The 23,361-nt window shown below is 33.6% G+C and overlaps 1 protein-coding gene across 5 annotated transcripts in view; it reads left to right on the forward strand.

The window, feature by feature from the left end:
• MBD5 (methyl-CpG binding domain protein 5) overlaps nucleotides 1-23,361 on the forward strand; it is a 402,321-nt gene that overhangs the window by 129,059 nt on the left and 249,901 nt on the right. For all 5 annotated transcript variants that reach the window (XR_009221398.1, XM_058548920.1, XM_058548922.1 and 2 more), the window contains one exon: nucleotides 13,884-13,978. The gene's annotated coding sequence lies outside the window, so the exon portion shown is untranslated. The remainder of the gene's footprint in view (nucleotides 1-13,883; nucleotides 13,979-23,361) is intronic.

Consider the following 23,361-nt stretch of genomic DNA (forward strand, 5'->3'; position numbering starts at 1 on the left):
CCTTAAGCACTGACTGACGGGTTTCAGCTTCCTTGGCCATGGCTTAGACAATTCTGAGACATGTATTTTACACCATTTGCCAGGGTTTCCCCCATGAGATTAAGTTTCAGTTGGCTTCCGTGATAGCTAGCTTAACAATGTACTGTATATTAGCTGCCTGCCCTTTTCTTATCACCTTCCCCACACCCCTGCCAGTTACTCTGAACCTCCCAGATAAATTATGTATACTCAGTCTTAGTCTCAGAGTCTACTTCCTTGGAAGCCCAACTAAGACAGCTACCTAACAAACCCAAAGATAAGAATCCTTCCCATTCCGGTTGGTGTTGTTTATTTTATACTGTTATGACAAATTGTTTAGAATAAATAGACAGTTATGAAGGTGATCTGTTTAAATTTGTTTGGGACTGAAAATATTTAGTGTTATAGATTCCTTTCCATTTTTTTATGACCCAAAACTATTAAAATTACTAGCCATGAAATACTGGTAAAAATTAGCAAAGTTATGTAAATAAAAGAATCTTACATGGTCACCCTTTTATCGAAATTCTAAATACAATTTAAAAATACTAAAATCAATATAAATAGTAAAGTCTTAACTCTGGAAGTAAGGAAAAAATTCATTTTAACTACAAAATTGAATATAATTCTAACAAAAAGTTTACTGAGACCTATAGTCTAAACTAAAACAAACCTTAATACACTAAAAATGCTCAAATATAAATGTTTAGGGGTACCTAAAAATGCTAAAGAATTGAAAACAAAATAATAAAGTAATAAGATCCTAAGACACTGGAAACCAGTATTTAGAGCAGTTAATATACCAAATAAATGAATAAAATACTTAACAGCCACCTTGATACTTTAGTAAAAGTAAAATGTAATAAAATGCCCAAATGAAAATATGAAAAGCAGTCTAAACATACTAAAAGCGTTAGATTGAAATCATTTTAGCACACCAAAAACTGAATTTAAAAAGCAATCTTTTGTCTATTGAGGTCCTCTGCCCATTTTTTAATTGGGTTGTTTATTTTTTTTTTGTTATTGAGTTGTGTGAATTCTTTATATATTTTGGATATTGACTCGTTGTTGGATATTGATTTGCAAATATCTTCTCCCATTCAGTAGGTTGCCTTTTTCCTTTGATGATGGCTTCTTCACTGTGTAGAAGCTTTTTAGTTGATGTAGTCCCATTTGTTTATTTTTGCTTTTGTTTCCCTTGCCTTTGGAGTCATTTTCACAAACACATCGCTAAGACCGATGTCAAGGAGCTTACCGCCTATGTTTTCTTCTGGGATTTTTATGGTTTCAGGTCTTGCATTCAAGTCTTTAATCCATTTTGAGTTAATTTTTGTGTATGGTGTAAGATAGTGGTCTAGTTTCATTCTTTTGCATGTGGCTGTCCAGTTTTCCCAACACCATTTATTGAAGAGACTGTGCTTTTTCCATTGTACATTCTTGGCTCTTTTGTCATAAATTGTCCATATATGAGTGGGTTTATTTCTCAGTTCTGTTCCATTGATCTGTGTGTCTGATTTTATACCAATACCATACTCTTTTGATTACTACAGCTTTGTAGTATAGTTTGAAATCAGGGATTGTGATACCTCCAGCTTTGTTGTTCTTTTTCGAGTTTACTTTGACTATTCAAGATCTTTTGTGATTTCATACAAATTTTAGAATTATTTGTGCTAGTTCTGTGAAAAATGCCATTGGAACTTTGATGGGGATTGCATTGAACCTGTAGATTGCTTTGAGTGGTATGAACATTTTAACAATATTAAATCTTCCAATCCATGAGCACAGAATATCTTTCCATTTATTTGTGTCTTCTTCAATTTCTTTCGTCAGTGTCTTACAGTTTTTAGTGTACAGTTCTTTTACCTCCTTGGTTAAATTTATTCCTAGGTATTTTATTCTTTTTGATACAATTGTAAATGGGATTGTTTTCTTAATTTCTCTTTCTGAAAGTTTATTATTAGTGTATAGAAATGCCACAGATTTCTGTATGTTGATTTTGTATTCTGCAACTTTACTGAATTCATTTATTAGTTCTGGCTGTTTTTTGTTAGAGTCTTTAGGGTTTTTTATATATATTTATCATGTATACAGAGAACAGATTGGTGGTTACCAGGGTTGAGGGTGGGCAAAACAGGTAAAGGGGATCAATTGTGTTGTGATGGATAGTAACTAGACTTTTGGTAGTCATCACTTTGTAGTATATACAGATGTCAAATTATAGTGTTGTACACCTGAAACTTATATAATATTATATACCAATTTTACCTCAATAAAAAAAGAACCAACCAATGATAGCAGCATTTAAAGCCTTTGACAGTAGACAGTCCACTTTATATCTCCACAAGTCTAATCTGTCTCAGCCTGCTTCTCCTCAAGCCACCAGCGTGCAAGATAAGTTCAGTTTACTTTTTTCTTCATTTGCCCAGTTTGACCACTTTTGTTTATATCACAATCATGTATTTTTTTCCTCAATGTTTTCATCTTTATAAATGTTTATATGTTTTATGATTCAAATAACTCCAAAGACAATGTAGTAGAGTGATTAGGAACATAGGCCCTTGAACCTGATTGCCTAGGTCCAATCCTGGCTCTGCCACTTAACTACCTAATGTGGCCTATAGCATATTATCACCTCTTTGCCTTGATTTCCTCTTTTGTTAAGTGGGCGTGGTAAGAGCATACTGTTCCATAAGGTTGTTTTGAGGATTAAATAACTTAAATGTAAAATTCTTAGAATAGTGCCTACGATATATGAATGCTCAGTAAATTTTTTTCATGTATGAGAACAGTACATTATGGATAAAATTGGAAATTATAAAATTGTTGGGATACATAAATACTTTTATATAATGATTATTATGGGGAAAATGTATTCTAAGTACCAGACTACTGACTTTAAAAATGTTTGAAACTGACCCATTTGTGAGTAAAAGACTGCAGTTTTTGCTTCTTTTTCCATGTAGTATTTACTACGTTTCTAGTAAGGTGAGGGGAAAGTAAATGGTATGTCTACCATGTGCTAATAAGTACTTTATGTCATGTCATGGAATCCACAATCAGCCCTACTAGGTAGCTAGTAATAACTCCATTTCAAAAGAGGAGATTGAAATTGCAGAAATGTCCAGTGATTTATCTAGGCAGTAGAGCTGCTGTAATATAGTCTGTCTGACTCCAAGCTCAAAGTTTCCAATACTATCCCTATCTTATTAACAGAGGAGAGGTTCGAAATATATAACAATTGGGCTGGCCCCGTGGCTTAGCGGTTAAGTGCGCGTGCTCCGCTACTGGCGGCCCAGGTTCGGATCCTGGGCTGGCACCGACGCACCGCTTCTCTGGCCATGCTGAGGCCACGTCCCACATACAGCAACTAGAAGGATGTGCAACTATGACATACAACTATCTACTGGGGCTTTGGGGGGCCGGGGAAAGGAAGAGGATTGACAATAGATGTTAGTTCAGAGCAGGTCTTCCTCAGCAAAAAGAGGAGGATTAGCATGGATGTTAGCTCAGGGTTGATCTTCCTCACACACACAAAAAATAAGAAATATATAACAATTGGTATGGTGCAGGCATCAACCAATCAGAGTAGATGCCAGGGTCTTGGAGACCCCCTGCTCTGCCAGACGTTATCTCCTTAGGGGTTAGAACTTGGAGAAGTCTTGGTGGGGAGAGGTCCCTAGAGAAGGGGACATGTGGAAAGGTTGAAGCAGTGGTTCTTTTCCAGCAAGCATGGAAGTCTTGTACCATTTAGTATTGTAACAACTGGTACGGCCCACACTGTTCATTCGTACCAAATATTAGACATAGCAGGATAGATAATTATGATATACATAATGTTATAGTTAGGGTATATAAAATTTTAAATACTGTATTAATTTTTGTTTTTATATTGTGCTTTTCTTAAAACACATTTTTAGGATCAGGCATAATTGAGAATTCCTTCCTTGAGATTTCTGCTCAACTATTATTACATAAATATATGGTCCTTTTTCAATTACGTTGATTGACTGATTGATCCATCAACTGCAAGTTAACATAAATTGCCTTTACAGTCAACCATTTTTTAAAATTTATGAACTTGCAATAATTTGATGGAGGAAGCTCACACCTTACAATACTTTGGCCAAAAAATTTATTAAGCTATTGTAAATACCATGAAGGACTTGTTGGTTTGCTTTCTTCCGAATGTGAATTTGCTCTCATTTATAACCTTCCTTTTATTGCATCTTCTCTATCCACATCCAAGAAGAATAAAACAATGGTAGTTTTTACCTAATTATCTACATAGTGTATGTTCAAATTTCCTAAAAACCTAATCTTGTAATGTCATAATCATAATCTCGTAATTTCACAAATCACTGATAGTATTTATTCCTCTTTCACCATTTTATGTGGTATAAAAATTATTTGAAATACAGATTTTAGGCAATGAATACGTTGTTTTTTGGTTTGTGTTGCAATATTTCATGGAATTAAATGAATTAAATATGTTAACTCTAATGCTTTTAGTTTGAACCATATGAAATTACCATTATTCAGCCTTTTTTGAATAATGAAAAGGACAATTTCACCTGGTTCAATCCAATAGCGAGGCATGTATTGCCAGCATCTTGGCTGCTGTGAGATAATTTTTATTATTTTCTATATGAATAACTGAATATTTAATTATATTTTTTACTTCAGTTGCTCTCTGTTGCAACCAGCCAATTAATAGATATTTTTAAATATTTTATATTTAGTTTTTACTGAATATGAACCCACCATACTGTTTTCTTTCCACATATCAACTTGCAGTTTACTGTACCAAGTTAAAATTTTATATTATATATAATTATATAGGGTGCATCTTATTATATCTGTATCCACAGTGCTATCTACAGCTATATTCTCAGTGCTGAGGAACCATCAGAAAATCACAGCATTGTAAATGCCAGCAATATAGGGAACATTTAATATTTGATTAATTTCAGTAGCATTTGAAGCTGTATGTGGAAGGTGGTATTAAGGCTTAAATCATTCACATAGAGCAAAATGGCCTATAATGTTTTGGTTTAAACATCCAAGTGGTTATTTTTCTGCATAGTCATTTCCACTACAAACACAGAGAAGATGGAGCAAATTTCTGGAAATACTTCACATTTTATATGTATAATTTTTGATTTGTCATCTTTGAAAGATTTAAAATGATATGCCATTTATTTTTTGTATACCTCAAAAAAGAAACTTGACAGGACAATCCTTGAAACTGAAAAATCTCTGATAAACAAGAGTGACTCAGAAACTCTTTTCAGTTGCTCTTGCTCATATTCGGATTTCATTTTTTGATTTCTCAATTATCTTTCACCAAGTCATTAATGACCCCATCTTTGTTTACTCTTGGAGGTAATTTGTGTATTCCAGACATCTTTTTCTGTTGTATAAGGATTTCATTCTTGTGTCAATGTGTTATTTTCTCTGGCAAACCTCTTCATTATTTAGCAGCTTGGCATAATATTGAGCTGCTCTTGGTAGGATTTGAAATATTGTTCCCTTTTGGTAAAAGACAGCTATTTCGAGACATCATAAAGTCAGGCATTACTGCTGGCTCACAGAATTCCTCACATAATATGGTTTCTTTTGCTGTTATGAGTGCCTGCACCAAAAATTTGCAGAAAGTCAGAGCCTAGTGGTTCCCCCAAGCACTGGCGGCTTTGATACTCTAGTCACATTGAACTCCTTTCCAGACATCACTAAGGATGATACTCCTATTCTTTTATGCGTTTATTTGCATTGTCTATGCTTGTCATTTTATTATTTGAATGTGTTAATATATGGAGATTTCTCCACCTCCTTGCACAGAGTTCTAATGCCTCTCCCTGCTTTCTTTTTGATTCTATTGGAAATTATGGTAGAATTTGGTTTTGGTTATGTAGGAAATTTTTATTTTTTTTCCATTTCTTGTGTTTGTAACTTTTCCATATTTTCCCAAGATGCAACTACTTGTTGCTTTTTTGTCAGTTATACTGGCTAAAGTCTCTTCCCTTAGCTTAGTATAATACTTTGAGGATTTATTTCCATTAATAAGGACTCTTCATTTTGGAGAGTTTTTTTGTTTTGTTTTTTTGATAATTTGAAAAGTCACTTTGGCTCAAGTATGCATTTGATGTTTGCCTCTAAGCAGTTTATATGCTGATTTTAATAATCTATAGCTGCGTTTTGAAGCTGCTTATTTGAAAAATATCTACAAGAGAGCAGTTTTTAGTCTGTATGCACATACTTTAAAATTGTATTTATTTAAAAATTTTCTATAAGTTAGTTTAAATATATCTTCCCTCTAATTAGTTTTCTCTCAAATTAGTCTTAATTAACATACTAATTAATGTCTACCATATCTTATTAATTTTTTAACTTACATGATTCTCTTTTGTTTTTATAAAGAGAACATCTTGTAAAAAGACTTTCTGAGTTTTATTTTGTGTGAGGAAGGTCAGCCCTGAGCTAACATCCATGCCAATCCTCCTCTTTTTGCTGAGTTCTTTTTTTTTGTGAGAAAGATTAGCCCTGAGCTAACATCCATGCCAATCCTCCTCTTTTTGCTGAGTTCTTTTTTTTTTTTGGTGAGGAAGATCAGCCCTGAGCTAACATCCATGCCATTCCTCCTCTTTTTCCTGAGGAAGACTGGCCCTGGGCTAACATCCATGCCTATCTTCCTCCACTTTATGTGGGATGCCACCATAGCATGCAGCGCGTTGGTGCACGCCCGGGATCCGAACCCGGGCCGCCAGCAGCAGAGCGTGTGCACTTAACTACTATGCCACGGGACCGGCCCACTTTCTGAGTTATGATTCGGTATTTTCTGCTTAAGCTCGTACAACACCCTGGTAATTTGTTTAGTTCAATACAGTGGAATTGCTTTTAGACCTAGTATTATCTTTTTTACCACCATGTAAATAAAACATTATGGTTCATATTCTGGATCTGGGTTTTTTTAGACATTGCGATAGATTTATGATAGCTTCATGAAATCTTGTCTTTACAATAGTGTTTTCCTTTGGGATGATAGTGCCTTAATGTGTCAAATGCCCAAAAATGTTATTGTGGAACAATTAAAATACTTCAAAATATGTGAAACTTCTTTAAGGCCTCCTAAACAATAGTCTCTCTCTCTCTCTCTCTCCCCTCGCCCCCGTCTCTCTCTCTGTCTCTCTCTCTCTGTCTCTCTCTGTCTGTCTCTCTCTCTGTCTCTCTCTCTCTGTCTCTTTCTCTGTCTCTCTCCGTCTCTCTCTCTGTCTCTCTCACACACACAAACACACACACTGGGTCATGGACCCAATTTCTGTTTCATCAGCAGCAAAAACATCACTTTTTGTTAGACTACATTCCAGTATTTTTGCATTTTTTTTATTTGGCAGCATCAATTTCAGCATCACTCCAAGATTTTTGTTTTATTCTTTATGTTGGTTATGTTGGCCCACCATCAATTTATAGTGTTTTGTTTGTTAAGGTTAATTAAATATGTTAGGTAATAAATTGCTGACTGATACAACTAATGCCTATATTTTGCCATATTGCTTTAGTATTTTAAAAAAATTAATGATATCTTGTTAAATGTTTGTGAATGTTTGCTTCCAAAAGGGGGCAGTGCAACTTTGGTGTTTGACTTGTGAATGCTTTTTTTCAAAGCATTCTTCTCTTGTTTGCTCATAAAATTTCTTATAATTCCTAATGATAGATTCATAGAATCATGGAGTTGGAAGGGACCTTCAAGGTTACCGTGTTTCAGAGGAAATTTAAGCATACCCTCTGATATTGAAATTTCTTCTTTGATATCCCTGTCTCTTGTCCAGTAATTTCATCTGCTTTTAGTGTAATCCTGAATAGTGAAATCAGCAGTAGTTATCACTGTTGCTTTTCTTCTCTTCCTTTCTTTTTCCTCTTCTAGAACTTTCTAGCATTGAAAAATATTTCATTTCTAGTGTTCTGGAAATGTAGACAACTCTGTTGGTGATGATAATGAGAAAAAGAGGCATATGATGTTTTAGAAAAGAAATGGAGGTGGTGTCAGTGGTAGTGATTTTTTAAGGAAGCTGTGAAAAAGACAAAGGAGAGATATAGCACTAGAAATGTGTAAAAGAGACTACGCACTCAGAACTCAGAGAGGCAAAAAGCAGAACCTGAGAAGATATGAAGAAGATAGCAACAACATCATCCTAATCGTAAACTTCTAACAGTGCCAATATTTGGAGGGAGGAAGAAGGCAAGGTCAGGGCCAGCCCCGATAGCCTAGTGGCTAAAGTTCTGCGTGCTCCACTTGGGCGGTAGGGAACCACACCACTCGTCTGTCAGTGGCCATGCTGTGGCGGCAGCTCACGTAAAAAAAGAGGAAATTGGCAACAGATGTTAGCTGGGAGCGAATCTTCCTCGACAAAAAAAAGAAAGCAAGGTCACTAGTATATATTATTTCCAAAGTAAAATAGCTTTATAAAATATAATAAAGCTAAGTAAAATAGCTTTACAGTGTATTTTTATACACTGCCACAGAGGGAGTCTTTGAAAAGTTCTAACACAAGGAAGGATAAATGGAAATGATTCCTTTTTAAAATTTTTGTTTTATTGAATGTAAACCTGTTAACATAGACTTTCATATTCACATGATTTCAATCTCCCAATCTTGTTTTTGTCTCTACAACATACTCATTTCCTAAACCTTCAATTCTCAATCCATAGTGGTTTTCAAGAAGCTTATTTTTAAGATTGGGAGAGACTATATAGAATTAGAATACTAAATGAGCTGCCAGCCTATTTACTGGGTCCCAACCCTATTAGCTCGTTAATTGTCTCTCAACAAGCCCAATAGGACAACAAGACTAAGGTCAAATTTAGTATTGCCAGGATGTTAATATGCATGTTCTTGGTACTATATTTGAAAAATGTTGTACTTCATCTTTCTCTCCAAAAAGGTCAGCTCTCAAGGTGTTTGCATGTTAGTATACCCAAAAATCACTCACTGATATTCCTCAAGTAATAGATGTAATTAAAGTGGTCTATGAGAACCAAATTGACCATTTATTACAGCTGAAAAGATACCCTGTCCAGATCAGGTGGACATTTTCTTAGAGAATGCTGGGGGTGGGAGGGATGAGAACAAAAAGATTGCTTCTTTTCCTTATGCTAATGAAAATGTAGTTTACTATTAATACCTTGAAGCCTGGCTATTATCAACATTTATAGACAGATCAGTTGCTTTGGACTTTAAATGTAGTTTCTTACTGAAGCTAGATCACCTGGCTTCATTTGGACAAGTTGCAAGGGGGCTAAAGACAAGGCTTCATTTGCTGGACAGGATTTAGAATTACCTGTGGTTCTTTGTCTTTGGAAGTGACTTGGGTATACCCAATAAAGAACTCTTACGCTATTTGCCACAAAAATAGAATAGTTGCATTAAAACCATACATAAATGTTATGCAAGGTCCACCAAAAGAGTGATCTGGAATAAACCTAATAATGGTCCTAACTGACCATTGAATGGCTTGAATATGCTCAGACCAAGATTATTCTCTGTGATAAAATCAGTTGAGAAAACAAATCTTCCGTGGATTGCATGATTAGAGCTCTTGTTATACTGAAGAAATTTGGAAACTTTAAAAAAGAAAACATAGGATAAAAATATTTTTAATTCTTTGAATGTTTGTTTTCTGTTGAAATAGAAGACTTTGTGAGGTTTTATCTTATTCTGTAATCTCTTGCTATGATCTGTTCATTCAGCCATATATGAAATTTGTGAATTAGAGTTTTTAAAAGCCACCTATCAGAACAGAATGAATGGGGTCTTGAGGGCTATGAAACTGAATACTGCTAATGCTATGAAAGCAATCACCTATAAAAGTTTAGGTTTGGATCTAGTCCCATAGCTCAGGGAAGTAGAAAGCATGTTTTCTTCCTGTAAAAACTGCCGTATTTTAAAATTGGAAGTGCAGTAATATTTTAAGAAGGCAAAGTTTTTCATTAAAAAATTGAAAAAAAAATGAGTTAGAACCATCAATTTTATATCCCAGTACTGATCCCCATACTTAATGGATCTTAATTAGATTAGAGTTATAGAACATTACATTCTGAAGCAAGACAGGTTTTTAGGATAAACCCTTAGTATCACAGAGGGTTTATTATGTAAATTGTACAGAAATAATAGAAAGTATGTAGAGCTAAATGAGGACTTAGAAATCATCTTTTGTGGGGAAGAAGAGTTGGAAGTGAACCACATGGCATTCTCCTTTCAGTGGGAAACCTGGTAAACCTTGCAAAAAGGTGGAGGGTGGAAGGCAAAAGTTGATATGAAAATATATTAGGTAAGGCTTCCAGAGCTACTAGAGATTTTAGTTTAGTGGGTGGGGCCTTCAAGAAATACTATAGTTAATTATCGACTTCTGAGTTTGAAACCCAGTTCTGCCACTTAGCTCTAAAACCTTAGACAAGTTAATCTCTCTGTTCCTCAATTTCCTTATCTGTAAAATGTAGATGATAATAGCACTTCTTAGGATTGTTGTGAGGATTAAATTAATTAATGCTACTTAGAATTTAGAAATCAATAAATGTTAGCTCTTATTACTGTATTTAAAAGGAAGGAAAAGGTTTTAGCAACTTATATGACAAATGTTATAGATACTTAACTGTCTATTATTTAGAAGTTTGTATTTTTAATCATTAAAGATTAATAGATATGTATAGATTGAATTCTTTTGTGATATAGAGTATTGTGTGATTTATGGAGTTATTGGTTCTTATTAAAATATGTAGTTTTCCTAAGAAAACACTAAACCATCTTTCCTGTGACTTCTGTGTTAAGTATATTTAAAAGACTCTAATTTATCGAAAAATGTGTTCATTTTTGTTAATTCAGTTGTTATTAATAACAGTAATTTTTATGCCGTTACTCAGTTAACCAAAATTACCTGGATTATGAGACATTAAGCGAGTTAGGTGCAGTAGTCCTCAGAACAGATGGGAAAGTTTATACGGCCTAGGGAGATTTCAATTTTTAAATCATTCATGGTAGCAAAGTATAGTAAAGAGAAAAACTAGGTGCCTCGTCCAATCACTGTAAAGTACTATATTCAATTACTAGAAAGACCAACAAATAAAATTGTCACATTTATTAAATGCTTTCAAGGCTAGGACTTGCTGAGAAATTATAATCTAGTTGAGGGAATAAAACAAACATGCCAAATCTTAAATAGTAACAAAAGATAGAAATAAGGAACCATAAGTGAGTACCTGATTAATTAGCTAAGTAATTTGCAATAATTAGTATAGGAAATCAGAAGAGAAAGAGAGCTTTTTGTGGCAGGTTGATGGAAATTTCCTTCAAAGAGGAAGCAGTATTTGAGCCAAGTTTTAGTTGACCAAGAGGTGAGAGATAAACAGCAAAAGGCAGCTGGAGTCAGGTAGTAGAAGATCAAGAGTCTTGTGAAAAGACATTGGGACTTCATTTCATAGCTGTAAACAACAGAGGCAGATTGCAGCCAATCCTGCAGATTTGAAAGATGGAATAACTCCGTGTTTGTGAAGACATTTAGGAAGTCCATGATTATTTACCAGCTATGAAGCAGCACTAGGCCTGGTAAAAGAAAATCAACTATAGTCATAAACTGAAGCTTGATGTAAACTTAATAGAAAAACCTGAAGTCATCTTTAGTGGCACATGCATATAGAAAGAATACTTTATTAGGAGCACCTCCAAGCTAGGTAGGTAAAAGAAAATAAATATAGTTTTCTTTAAAGCTGTAGTAGTTATTGAGATCACCATCCTTATTATGTGTAGCAGAGACTCTGATATTTACCTCTGTTTATTAGACTTTTCTTTTTCAGAAAGAATCTAAAGAGTATGTGCGTATGAATATATTATTTTTATTGCAAAGTGTTTCTGGACCTGCTTATAAGAATTTTCAAAACTGAAATGTTAACAGCCTATTTCTTACTGTTATTTTTAGTAAGTGATGTTAGTGTATGTGTGTGTTCTTGAGGGAAGTGAGTCAAGACTTTTTCTTTAAAAAATTTTGGCTTTGTATTTAAACAGAGCAAATCATGCTAGAAGAGCTCCCCCCCACCCCCCCCCCCACTAACTTAGAGACAAAAAAATTTTTAATTATGAGACATTGAAGTCATGTTTCTTAGTGATATATGAGGCTTTAGGTTAAATTTTCATTATAGAATATAACCTAGTTTTCTCTTTTTTGCCACAAGTGTTTTATTGATTACCAACACAATTTACTTAGGAGGATAGCAAAGCTTACAAAATATATAATCTATAAACATTATTTTAGCTTATCTACATTGATTTATTGCTGAAGTCCTATTTATGTTTAACATTATTTCTTACCTAGTGGGTCTCGGGATTGTCTTTTAAGATTAGAAATATAAACTTAGAATAAAATTTAAGAAGTATTTTTATAAATGCTAATAATGAAGGTCTAGTAGTATTCAGGGTTCATAAATACTTAGAGCACTGTTTTACAGAGACTGTAGACCTTTTGCATTATAATCACCAGAGATGTCTGTAAAAACAGAGAATCCGTGGCCTTACCCTTGTTCTTCAGAATCAGAATCTCTTGGCATGATGCCTGGGAATCTACATTTTAAAGTAGTACCTTTGGTCCTTAAGTGCATTATAGTTTGAGATTCACTGCAACCACCATTTGTGTCATGCTTGGATCCATGTAATCTAAGATATTACATAGTTGTTGAGGCAGGTTTGTTTGTGTTTGTTTGTCATGGAAGCTTTTAAGTCATTTTAAATATTTAGTAGTTAGATTAGCAAGTATCTCAGTTTTCATAGACATCTGTAAACAATATTTTTTTGAAGTTAGTGTTTTATTAGTTAATCTGTGGAAACTAAGTTAAATAGTTGCATTGAGATTGTTTCTTAACTTGAAGAGCAGATATTCTTCCTTAATACTTTTAAAAATTACCTAGGCCCTGGCCCCACATCATACCAATTAAATCACAACATCTAAGGAATAAACTGAGTCTCGATATATTTAAAAGGGCCCCGGTGTTTTTAATGTGCAGTGGCAATTAATAAACAGGGCTCTACATTAATGACTAAAAGAAACAATGATATTGCTAATCTAAAATATTGATGTTTGGCTTGGGAATCCATAGTACTCAAAACCACATACTAATGGTATGGCACTATAGCATCTAAATCCTGTTTCCCTAACTGCTTGTCTCTGGCTGGTTTAAAAAATCAAAGGAAATCAGAATCAAATTCTTTCAGCAAAGAACATTTTCTCTAGATAATCCCAATTCTCTATTAGAGGCAATTTCTCTTCAAGACCTCCACTAAGCTTCACTAGGTTGGTGTAAAGTACTGACTGAGCAGTTTAAGTGATCAGGGGAATAAAATGTTGACCTTTTCATGAGGATAGAATATTTAACTAGTTGATTTCTGTGATTTTGGCTTTTATAGACAACTCAAATGTAATCAAGAATATATTTTTGTAAATTATCCATTTTGAACAAGGAAAAGATTTTCTAGGATGGAGTTATGTTCATGTAGGACATCAGAATCAATGTATTTAAAATTATATTTCTTAAAAATGTTCGTAAAACTAGGTAGCCAGATAAAATTAGTACTATAGAAAGTACTAAACTTTATGACATGGATCAAAATATATGTTCCACAAAACTTTCTGATTCTTCTGAAGGGAAAATCTCATTATTATTACAGTTTATTTACTTAAAATATGTCCTATGATACATATCTCTCTTTGCCCAAACTTATCAAAGAAAGTCATAACAAATAATTTCAATATCTGCTTTTATATTTAAAATAAATGGAACAATACTTATAACCTCAAATTCATGTTATTTTCTTATTTCTGTTTTAGATGCTTATTGAGGATATCAGTTTCTGCATGTGGGAAGTAGATATTGAAGGTTATATGGTTTACAGACAAGATCTTTAAAAAGATAGACACTCAAGGTAAGTAATAACTTACCATAGCCTCATAAATAATCTCATTTAAATGGTTAAGGTGGCCAGATGGTAATTTAACTTGCTAAACTTGCTTACTTTTTATCACTGGCCCTGTCTAAGCAACCTCACAGCCACATTCATTCATATTCAGACACAAATTTTTATGCCCTAACACCATCTTGGCAGGAAGTATCAGATTTCATTTATAACAAGCAGTTGATAAAACTGATGTATTATTATGGAAGAGTGCAAACCAATTAAGAAGAATGAAGAAGAAATGCAGCAGCTTTTATCAAAACTGTGAGCACAATGCAGTCAGTAGAGTTTAACTTGAAAAAATAATTAATTAAAATTACTATCCGCTGTACTTTCTTTTTAAATGTATTCTGTAATCAATTCCTTAACCATGTTAAGAACTTGTTCTTTAACCACTCCAAAAACACCCTGTCAGTTTCTCATACTCATAGTATTACCTGTGAGTACCAAGTCTCTTTTCACTATTTCTTGAGTCCCCAAAGGTTTGTCTTGACATACCATATTCTTTCACATAGCATGTTCTGTTCATGCCTCCCATGACTGCTTACATACTTACATTACTAAGTAAATTTATTAATACATTTTGGTAAAATTTTGAGAGACATACAAGGGGTACAAAATGGTGCTTTAAAAAATGTTGCATGTCAGGTGGGTACAGTGGAACCTTGGAGACTATATGACTTGTAAAAGGTTCTAGAGTCCTTTCTAAGTTGGAATATGAGACCGGTAAAATCAAATCTTATGATTTTTTTTTTCAGAAGAAGCCAGAAATACAGATTTTGAAAAGTCCTTATTTTTCTTATCAGCATAAAATTTTGCCTGTGAAAAAATCCACTTTTGCCACTGTGTGAACTAAATAAAACAGTTTACAGCCTCTGGTAGGGGAATTTTTTTCCTTTGTTCTATTTTTCTTTATTCTTTTAGAGTGTACGTACTTAGAGTGTATTTTTTCTCCTTAATTTGTGGTTAGCAGCTTAGTGATTTTGCTAGTTTTCTGTGATGAATATTATTGTCAGAAATGACTTAACTCTTGAAAATGTGAATGATATTACTTATTTCTAATCCATTTCTATAGTTGTATATGGTGAGTTGGTTACTTGGAACGGCTATTCAATTGTTTTCTGAATTATAATAATTAGACAATTATTTTTACAGTTTCTTCCTCTCCACAGTCTGAAACAGATCCTTCTGATTAAAAGAAAAAATTCCTCTTTTTTTTTTGGACCTTCTGCATAGAGATTAGGGTCAATCATGTTCCTCAGTTCATAACACACTGTCATTACTGGTCCATGCAAAGCACTTATTTTATTTATTTATATATTTTCTTTCATTCTCGTTTCCACTCCCATGCTTCTGACCAAGGCCCGTAGGAAACCATTCTAGTATGATAGTCTAAAATAATGTCTACTGTACTGTTCTCTTTTGTTTGTATTTTCATAATATGAGTATTGTTTTATATATATGTATTTTTATAATATTTTAAATGGAAATTTTCAAATAAATAAAAAAGAAAAGGGAGAATAATATTATGTGCCCATCTCAGCTTCAACAGTTATCTCATGGTTGAGCTTGTCTTAACTATATCTCTACCCTGCCCTTCCCCCATTTATGTGCATGAAATTTTAATATGCATAAATGGTATTGTATTATGTATCTCATTCTGTTTCTTACTATTTTATTTTACTTAAATTTATGTTTTTATCATTTATTTATGTTGTCGTGTTTAAATTGCTTCTAACTGCTACATAGTATTCCATGGTTTGTAGCTCCTTGTTTTAACTATCCATATTTCCCAGTGATTGCCACCCAGATTGCTTCCAATTTCCTGTCATAACAAACAATGCCATGATGAACATTCTCCTATCATGAAACTTTGGAAGGACTTCTTTGGGCTGTGTACCCAGGAGCAGAATTGCTGGGTAATAGGGTATATGTTTATATATATATATGTATTTGACCAAGTCCTGCCAGATACTCTATCAAATAAATACTTTGGTCCACACTTTCATCAGAAGTATCTCCCTTATCCCTGCCAACCCTTACCATAATCTGCCTCACTTTCTAATATTTTTAGTCTATTATGTGTAATTTTATAGCTCATTGTTTTAATTTGATTCCTCTTATCACTAATGAGTTTGAGTAACTCTTCATATTCTTGTTGGCGTTTTGGCTTCTCTATTCTGAAATTGCTTGTTCATCCTCTTTATTTATTTTTCATGTGGGTTCCTGTCTCCTGATTAATGTTTTTTAAAAGTTTGTTGTATATTCTGGACATTCATTTCCTGTCAGTTTTAGATATTTTAAAAAAATCTGCTCCCATTCTTTCAACTTTTTAATTTTGTGCATGATGTTCTTTAAGTAGACATCATATTTTAAATATTCAATTAAAAATATTTTCTTGATGTTTTGATGCTGGTGTACAGAAATGCTACTGATTTTTTGAAACTTAATCTTGGTTCTCTCTCATTCTTAGTAGGTTGTTCTTTTCTCTACATAGGTGATCATGTAGATTACAAATAATGACAGTTTTATTTCTGCCTTTCTCATTCTTATACTTTTACTTCTTTCATCTTTGCAATACCTTTGATCAGTTTCTCTGAAGCTGTGTTTAACAGTAGTAGTGACAGTGGACATCCTCCTCTTACACTCAGCAATGAAGAGGATGCATCTAGTTTCTCACTTAAGTATAATGTTTGCTGAAAGTATTTAATATATACCCTTTACCAAATTAAGAAAAGTTCTTCTATTTCTAGCTTGCTATGCATTCTTATCATAAATAGCTATTGAATCCTGTAAAATCCTTTTATGTATCTGTTAAAATAATCATGTGAGATTTATCCTGTGGTATATTAATGTTGTGAATTATATGGATAGAATTTCTAATGTTAAACCATCTCTGCATTCCTAGTTTACATCTTACTTGATCATGGTGTATTATTGTATTTGGTTAGCAAATATAAATTTATTTATATTAAGTGAATCTGCATTAAGTGAATGTGCTATAATTTTCTTTTCTTCATTTTCCTTTTCTGATTTTGCAATTAAGGTTACATTAGCCTTATAAAATGAGATGGGCAGCTTTTACTCTTTTTGTATTTTCTAGAACAACTTTATAAGAATCGACTGTTTCTTTAAAGTGTGTTAAAACTCATGTAAAACTATCTGGTTCTGAGGATTTTCATGAGAGTTGTTTGAATGCTATTTATGTCTTGAATGCTTTTTGATCTGTGCAGGTTTTTTCCTCAGCTTCTTCCAGTCCTCCTCCCATGGGTACTGATGACACCTTGTGGTCTCCCCACCTGCAGGTATAGCCCAGACTCAGCATCCTTTGAGTCAGGAAATACCTAGACAGTCTTGGTGTCTTCATCTAACTGAGCCATATAATGGTCACTCTCCTTTTGAACTGACCAGGGGCTCCATATCCTAACCCTGAGCAGTGGGCTCTGATCCGCCCAGTTTTGCTTCACTTAAACTCCCACTGCCACATACCTAAATTAATCCAGTACTCCAACAGTTTTCTACTTGCCTATAAGCAGAAACTTTGGTTAATAATGCCCTGACTTGACTTCTTGACATCTCTTAAAACTGTTACCATACTTCTGGTTACATGTGTCAAGGTTATGTAAAAGATAAATATTTTGACAAAAGAATAAGTAAGGTATTATGTTCAGGGAAGGTAAGTGTTAGGAAAAAAATAGGCAATCATCTGGTCTAATGTCCTCTACAGTATATACCAAATTGTAGTTAACTCTGGAAGATTTTCACGTATATCTCCAGAGTTTTAAACTTTATAGTGCATGTATTATCAGAAGAAATATTAAAGCTATTTTCACTTACAAAAATAAAAAGAAGTAGAGATTATAAGTAGGAAGGTAATAGACCCACCAACAACAAAAAAGACATTGTCAATAAACATATAATAGTTACTGTAATTTTTGATATATTTGAATATGTTTCTACCATCTTATTTCAGTTTTTCTCACACACTTTGTGTATTTATATTTCTTTTTAATCCTTTCTTACTTAAAAAGGAAAACTTTGTTTATACATCTCCCCTAAAAAGATTCTTATACACTCTAATATCCCTTTGTCTCCCTCACCTTCCCCAACTCCATTATGTTACTATTATCTACTTTAAATTCTAAGCTATTGTAGTCAAATTTTCTCTTTTTCTTTGCTGTTGACTATAAAGACAACAAACTTTACCAAGATATTTGATCAGCATAAGTTTATATATCTTTTAAACATTTTTTGGATTTGGTTCTCTTTCTATTTGACTATTTCATTGACAACTGTTTTCTGTGGCCTTATATACTTGAAAATATTTGAATGACTGCATATCTGTATTTAAAACTCTCAGTTTTAGGTTTCCTTCACTACTTTGAAAATCCATGGTCTTTTTGTCCTGTTATCGCCATGATTTCTTCAAATCTCTCTGTCTTTATATGTTTATTTTTCTCTGTGTCCTTGTTATTCACGTTAGCACTGACAATCTCTTAGCCTTTCTTTTATATTTTCTGTTTCTTTGTCCTTTCCTTAGTCTTGAAGATTTCCTCAAACTGGTCTTTAAATTCATTAATTTATTCCTCATTTTAATTCTATTCTTTATCCAATCTGTATGTTTCAAGTATTATATTTTTTATAACATTTCTGCTTGCTTTTTTGTTTTCGTGTTTTTATTACATATTACTAATATGTTCCCTTATCTCTTGTAGTATGTTTATTAGGCTAATTTTAAATTCTTGAGCCTTCAGATCTAACATTTCTGCTTTTCAGAGAATCTGTATGCCAGTATGTTATTTTTCTTTGGAAGTAGTTGGGCTCTTCAAAATGTCTTGATATTTTGACGTGTAAGATCATTGTCCCCTGGGGATATTGGCTACTGTATCTGGCATTACATATAGGGAGAGACTAGCACCTGTCATTCTCAGTGAACTCAGAGGGTGGGAGGTAGGTAAAAAAGTCCCAGGCCACCTAAGAAATCACAGTTAATAATTTATCAACTCAAAAAAATGATACCTCGACGCTGTGCTTCACCATCTTCCAGCATCCCACGAGGGAGAAGCAGCATCCAAAGATGGTGATTGTAATTCAGTTTAATTTAGTAGTTAATTAGTTAGTCTCCACCTGTGTTTCTCAGCTCTTTGTAAGTACTCTATTTACTCCTGAGGGCATTTGTACAGTAGTCTGAGTCCCTGCGGATATGGGGACAGTCAATTTTTGTTTCAGGGCATTACCAGGGAATAATCAAAAGCAGAGCTCCAGTAGTTCATTTCCTGTTTTGTGTTCTATAGCCTAAAGGCTGCCTCTGACCTAGAACCCCAGGTTCCAAGGCCCAAGCACATTTACCAGTTCAAAACAGTCCTCTCCACCACTCTACTTTCAAGTTTTCTTATTTCTTGGCTTTCTCTCTCTACAGTTACTACTGGAGTTGATCCTTGGAGAGGAACCCGGTAGTTGTTCTAGTCCAACATCTTGGTATTATCTTTCTGGAAGAAACTCTAACAAAAGCTTTACATGTCTGTGTACTCTTTGACCCAGAGAACACATTTCTAGAAATTTCTCCTAAGTGTATTATCAAGAATTATTTTGTCCTGATGTCTGAAAACAACTTAGATGTCCAACAATAGGAGTTACTTAAATAATGTATATTCATAGAATAAATTATTCTGAGATAATACACTATTCATTTTTGTTTAAAAAAAATGAATGTCAACACATACATGCACCAAAATGTAACAGATTATCTTTTAGTATAAAATGATGGGTGAATATTTTTGCTGCTCTTTTTTGTACTTTCCTAAATTTCTACAATAAGCGTGTTTTTGCTTTTGTACTCCAAATTAATGAACAAACAAATATGTATTTTAATAAAGCAAAAGCAATCAGCTAGAATGTGGTGGGTTGAATGTGCCAAGCATTTAGCTTGCATTTTTCTTCTCTATTTGTTCACTCTGAAAGTTTGAAATCAAGAAAAAATTATTGACATATAATTTTTATTGCTTTATCAAAATAAAGAAACTAATTAATCTTAATGGTCAGACATGTTTTTCTTAGAGGTGTAAGGAATAGTGCGCATAACAGTGGTTATACTATTTATTTAGAAGGCTTCCTTGACCTCTCTGGGCTTGCATAGATAGCCCCTACATGTAGATATTTAGCATTATTTGTATACATCTATTCAGGTAATTTTCAAACTAATTATTTTACTTCCTTGTCTTCGACTATAACATCCTTTTGAAGAAGATATTGTGCCTACTTGATCATGTATCCTCATACATATGGCACATAGAATATTAGGAATGGGAAAAGATGATTGGAGCTGGCAGTTAGATCATTGGTTTAGTTTCAATATAGTAATATAGTGAAAGTCAGAGAGGATAAAAAATGAGTAGAAGGAAACAAGGGCCGGCCCGGTGGCATAGTGGTTAAGTATGTGCACTCCACTTCACCAGCCTGGAGTTTGTGGGTTTAGATCCTGGGCATGCACCTATACACCGCTCATCAAGCCATGCTGTGGCGGTGTCCCACATACAAAGTAGAGAAAGATTGGCACGGATGTTAGCTCAGCGCCAATCCTCCTCAAGCAAAAAGAGGAAGATTGACAACAGATGTTAGCTCAGAACCAATCTTCCTCATCAAAAAAAAAAAAAAGGAGCCTGCAGATGATTAACAAAAAAACAAAATTGAGTAGAAGGAAACAAAATGGAAACAGTCACAAGTCTTCCAGGTAGTTTGTGAACATGAGGGTAGATTGCAATATCATGGAGGAAATACTTTACAGAGCCCTGAACATTACCAAAACCAAATTGCCCTGAAAAGAATAAAGAAAAACTAATACAGTGATGAGGAAAAGGGGTTCAAATTAAAATAGAGACTTGTGATTATTAAATAGCAGATTATTTTGCTGTTGAGGTTTCGGAAAAGTCAGTCACCTTTTTTTCTCTCTGAGTTCTTATCCAAATTGAGAATAGATACACAGAGCCAGATGGGAAGATAACTAAATCTGGATACTTAACAAAACCATAACAGTGTTCAGAACATGTGACCCCAAACCAAGAAAAGATAGTCAAAAGAAACAGACCAGGAAATGACACTGATGATATAATTAGCAAAGACTTTAAAACAACTGATTGTGCATATATTCAAGGATTTAAAGGTAAACATTAAAATAATGAGAAGAGTCATAGAAAATATAGAAATTCCCATATGTAAAATGAAATATCCACTGGATGGGTTGAGCAGTGCATTATATACTGCAGATAAAGTGATAAATGGACTTAAGAAATTATCCAAACTGAAGCAAGAGTAAGACAACTGAAAAAAAATGAATAGCACCTCAGTGTCCTGGTACCATGCGGTCTAAAAAATGTGTAATTGGAGTTCCAGGAGGAGGAAATATTTGAAGAAATAATGGCCAAAATTTTTAACATTTGATGAAAAATATCAACTCACAAATCCAAGAAGCTCAACTAACTCCAAACAGGAAAGAAAACCACACCAAGACACGTCATATTGGAAAACCAATGATAAGGAAAAAAATCATAAAAGCTAGAAAAAAGGCACATTACATACAAGACACAAAAGATAAAAATTTGCTGACTTCTTATCAGAAACAATGAAAATCAGAAAACATTGGAATGCAGTCAGAACTGAAAGACAAAAACTATAAACTTAAAATTCTGTATCCAGCAAAAAGATCTAAAATAATGACATTTTCAGACAAAACAACAATAAAGCAGCTGAGAGAGTTCATTGCCATCAGATTTGTGTTACAAGAAATGTTAAGTGAAGTCTTAAGGCAGAAGAAAAGTGATGTTAGGTGAAACACAATCCACACAAAGGAATGAAGAGCCCCAGAAATGGTAAATATATGGGTGAATAGAAAAGACTGAGTTTTTTTCTCATTTAAATTTTTTGAAAGACAATTGACCATATAAATCAAAAACTGTAATAAAAAAATAAGAACAAATATTGTGAAGTTCATAGTATATGTAGTAATAAAATGTATGACAAGATTGCAAACAATGGGAGGGATAAATGGAAGTATAGTGTCATAAGATTTTTACATTATTCAACAAGTGGTATGCTGTTATTTAAAGGTAGTCTGTGATAAGTTAAAGATGCACGTCTATGCTGTGATGGTGACCCCCATACAAAATAGAGGAAGATTGGCACAGATGTTAGCTCAGGGCGAATGTTCCTCAGCTAAAAAAAAAAAGAAAAGATGCATCCCTAAATCCCAGAATAACCACTAAAGATATGACATAAAGAGGTATAGCTAATAAGTTCATCGAGGAGGTAAAGAGGAATACTAAAAAATTGAATTCGTTCAGAAGAAGGCAGGGACAGAGGATGAAAGAAGAGATGGTCCAAATAGAAAACAAATAGTGAGATGGTACATGTATATCCAACTATATGATAATTATATTAAATGTAAATTTTCTAAACACTCCAGTGAATTGGTAGATTTTGTTAGACTGATAAAAACCCAGCAAAGAATTCTATACTACAAGGATTGGCAAACTTTTTGTCAAAGGGCCAAATAGTAAATATTTTAGGCTTGAGAGCCATGCAGTTTCTGTTACACTACGCAATTCTGCTGTAGTAGCTCGAAAAACAGCCATAGACAAAATGTAAACAAGTGGGTATGTCTATGATCCAGGAAAACTTTACAAAAAAATCAGTTGGTTCTTGGGCCGCAGTTTGCAAACCCCTGGTGTACTGGATAGAGGAAGTGTGTTTTAAATATAAAGACACAGGTAAGTTCAAAGTAAAATGTACCATGCAAATGCAAATCATCAGACAGTTGAAGTGACTAAATTAATATTAGACAAAGTAGACATCTGGAAAAGAAGACAGATATCTTTACCAGAGATAAAGAGGAAATTTTAAAATGATAAAGACAGTTCATCAAGAGGACATACTGTCCTAAATGTGTATGCACCTAACAATAGCGCTTAAAAATAAATGAAGCAAAACCTGATAGAGTTGAAAGCAGAAATAGACAAATCCGTAGTTATAGTTAGATATTTCAGCCTTCCTCTCTCAACAATTGTTAGAACAAGTAGACAGAAATTAGTAAGTAAATGGAAACCTTGAACAACAGTAAAAACCAACCTGACTTATTTGACATTTACAGAACATATACTCAATAACAGCAGAATATACATTCTTTACCACTATGCGTGGAACATTCACCATGATAGACCATGTGCTGGGCCATAAAACGAGTCTCAGTAAATTTTAAAGGATTGAAATCAATCAGTGTATGTTCTCTGAAAAAAACAGAATTAAGTTACAAACTAGTAACAAAAAAAGTATGAAAAATTCCCAAATATCTGGAAATTAAG

Source organism: Diceros bicornis, chromosome 10, assembly GCF_020826845.1.
Source record: "Diceros bicornis minor isolate mBicDic1 chromosome 10, mDicBic1.mat.cur, whole genome shotgun sequence".
In the NCBI taxonomy this organism is placed as follows: domain Eukaryota; kingdom Metazoa; phylum Chordata; class Mammalia; order Perissodactyla; family Rhinocerotidae; genus Diceros; species Diceros bicornis.